Source organism: Hordeum vulgare, chromosome 5H (genome assembly GCF_904849725.1).
Source record: "Hordeum vulgare subsp. vulgare chromosome 5H, MorexV3_pseudomolecules_assembly, whole genome shotgun sequence".
In the NCBI taxonomy this organism is placed as follows: domain Eukaryota; kingdom Viridiplantae; phylum Streptophyta; class Magnoliopsida; order Poales; family Poaceae; genus Hordeum; species Hordeum vulgare.
Window position 1 is genome coordinate 505,332,579 of NC_058522.1, and position 3,566 is coordinate 505,336,144.

The following is a 3,566-nucleotide window of genomic DNA, read 5'->3' on the forward strand; positions in this document are numbered from 1 at the left end:
TGTGATTTGCTTCAGAGGTGATGGAGTTAGTGGCATATTTATCAGTAAGCTTTTATCACCAGTCATGTGATGTGTACAACCACTATCAAGAACCCACTCAGTATTCTTGGGTTTGTCATCCTGCAGATGAATTAGTACAGCTTACCATCTCATATGCTTCAGATTTGAAGAATATGATATTAATTTCATCAGATAAGAATTTCATCACAACAGAAATATAAGGACATGTGAAATATTTCTATTTCATCAATCGTTAGCTTGCGTCCTATCAAGCATTTCCTCAGGTCTCCAGCAAATTCCTGAGATGATGATTTTCATCTGGAGACCTGACCTGCAAAAGTGATTAGTTCGATTTCTTCACCACCCACATCTGAAGGGGTGGCAAAGCATTCATCATCCTGCGAGCACTATATGAGAAAGGTGGCATTGAAGCCAATGCACTTCTCTTAACAGTAGGGGGGGTTAAAGTACTCATATGAATATGCAGAGAACTGGTTTGAGGATCTATGAACATAATGATTTGAGGAGTAACGCTCATATTCATATTCCTTGTAGTTTCCCTGCATGTTAGATGCATTAGCACGAGTACGAGCATAGTTTTGACCAGTTGAGGATTTTGATCCTCTTGAAGACTTTGGTCCTCCTGAGGAATTTGATCTGGGGTTCAGATTCTTCAGTGGTGGTGTCATGAGGACATTCACCTGAAGATTTTCAAGACATCTTTTGGGAACCCAGATTTTCCTCAAGGGAGGGCCATTCCTGCAGTTAGTTCCAACATATCGAGTAAATACTTCACCAGATTGATTTTTGAACAGTTTATAGTTGGAGTCAAATGACTCATCTGAGGAATAGGATAATTCACATGAAAAGCCAGTTAGATTAGATGGATCAAAAGGAGGCCCAGTAGCAGCAACCCATGAGGTTTTGGGATACTGCTCTGGTTTCCAATAAGATCCATCAGCATTTAATTTCCTCTCAAAGGCAATTCCTTCTTTCCTCGGGTTCCTGTTCAAGATCTTCTTTTTGAGCACATCACAAAGGGTTTGATGTCCTTTGAGGCTTTTGTATATGCCTGTTACGTACAATTCCTTCAACCCTGCATCTTCATCAGTAACATTTGTGTTTTCCTCCAGTGAGGAAATAGACACAACAGGTGCAGTTGAAGAATTTGTAGTAATAGTAGCATTTGATGATTCTGGTGAGGAATTAGCAGTTTCGCGTTCAATGCATTTAAGACATGGAGGAATGAATTCAACTTGACCAGCGCTGATCTGTTGAGCTAGTAATGAATCATTTTCCATACGAAGATCATCATGAGACATCCTCAGCTTCTCAATATCAAGCTTCCTTTGAAGAAATTCATAGGAAAGCTTCTCGTGATCAGTAAGGAGTGTATCATAACGATCCTGAAGATTATCAAATCTAGACTGAAGACTTTTCACATCTTCAGTGAGGATTTGGGTAAGGTTCATTTCATCATTCAACAGATCATCACTTTTATCTAGCAGTTTCTGAAGCTTTTCCAGGGCAGTTTGTTGTTTAGTGGCAATGATAGCAAGTTTACTGTAACTGGGTTTCTTATAATCATCAGGTTCATAGTCACTTGAATCAGAGGAGGAAGCATTATTTGGTACCTTTGAACCTTTTGCCATGAAGCAATAGGTTCGAGCGAAGTAATCAGCATAGTCATCAGTGTGGATGGTGCAATCATTTTCTTCAAGATTGAAGATTGACTTGCTGATGAAAGTGGTTGCCAGTGCAAGACTAGCCTGTCCGGATTCTGAGTCTTCATCAGAACCCTCTTCTTCATCACATTCTTCTGATTCTGCCTTGGAGTCCATTTCCTTGCCAATAAGTGCCCGAGCCTTTCTGAAACTACTCTTCTTGTGCGATGAGGGCTTTGAAGATGAGGATTTTGAAGATTTCTTCTTCTTCTTCGAGTCATCAGAACTGTCATCCTTGTATTTCTTCTTCTTTGATTCCTTTCTCCAACGGGGACAATCAGCAATGTAATGACCTGATTTCTTGCACTTGTGGCAGGTTCGTTTCTTGTAGTCCTCAGATGAAGATTCTGATTTCCTCATGTCTCTTCTTGAAAATTTACCGAACTGGCCACGTCGTGTAAATCTCTGGAATTTCCTCACGAGCATTGCAAGCTCCTGTCCCAATTCTTCAGGGTCACCAATGCTGTCATCTGTGTCTTCTTCTTCAGATGAGGAAATTGCTCTAGCCTTCAGTGCACGTGATCTGGAATAGCTTGGTCCATATAGATATTTCTTTTCTTCTAGCTGGAATTCATGAGTATTTAGCCTTTCGAGTATATCAGCTGGATCAAGCATCTTGTAGTCTGGTCTTTCTTGAATCATCAGAACTAAAGTATCAAATGAAGAATCCAAAGATCTCAGCAGTTTCTTCACAACTTCGTCATCAGTGATGTCTCGAGCTCCCAGTGCTTGCAGTTCATTTGATATGTCAGTGAGGCGATCAAAGGTGTCTTGGCAGCTTTCATTGTCATGTCTCTTGAAGCGATTGAAGAGATTGCGAAGAATATCAACACGAGAGTCACGTTGGGTTGATACTCCTTCATTTACCTTGCACAGTCTCTCCCAGATCAGTGTTGGAAAGCCCAAAGCACTTACTCTTCCAAACTGGCCTGAGCTCAGATGGCCACAGATGATATTCTTCGCTTGAGAATCGAGTTGCTTGAATTTCGTCACATCAGCAGCAGAGACACTAGCAGAGATGATGGGGACGCCATGTTCCACAATATACCAGAGATCATTATCAATAGCTTGTAGATGCATTTGCATTTTGTTTTTCCAGAAGGGAATGTTCTTTCCTTCGAAGGTAGGACATGCTGTAGTCACCTTAAACATGCGTGCAGTCGACATAACTAAAACTCCAGGTGGTTAAACCAAAATCAGACAGAACAAGGGAGTACCTTGCTCTCATACCAATTGAAAGTGCGTTATATCGACTAGAGGGGGGTGAATAGGAGATTTTTAGAATTTCATCACTGAGGAAATTCCTTTTGAGGAAATTCCTCACTGATGACTAACTCACAGCGGAAACAGTAAAGGATCAGAAATGCAAAGTTTCAAAACAGCAGTTTTTCAGAGTGAGGAATGTGAAAACAGATTGCACAGTGAGCAGGCACGCAGAATATAGATGAGGATTAACTGACGTGAAGAATTTGGGGTTGAGGAAATTCAGAGAAAGTCTTCAGCAAATTCTTCAAACAGTAGTAGTGAAGGTCATCAACACATAATACGAGGAAAGTAAGGAGTTGAGGAATTAGAACCTGTTTCTCAGTGAAGACAGTCGTTGATGACCCAGTTCCAACTGCTGTGACAGTCGTACATCTGGTTTGGAGCAGATTGGTATTGAAACCAAAGGACATACAGTCCCGGGACACACAATCCCTACCATGTTCTCCTTGGGCTAAGAACACACAGTCCTCGCCCAACACTCGTGGTAAGTCTTCAGGGCAGACTTCCAAACCCTCACAAACTTGGTCACCCGGCGATCCACAATTGTCTGCTGGAAATCTCTAGACCATGACGCCT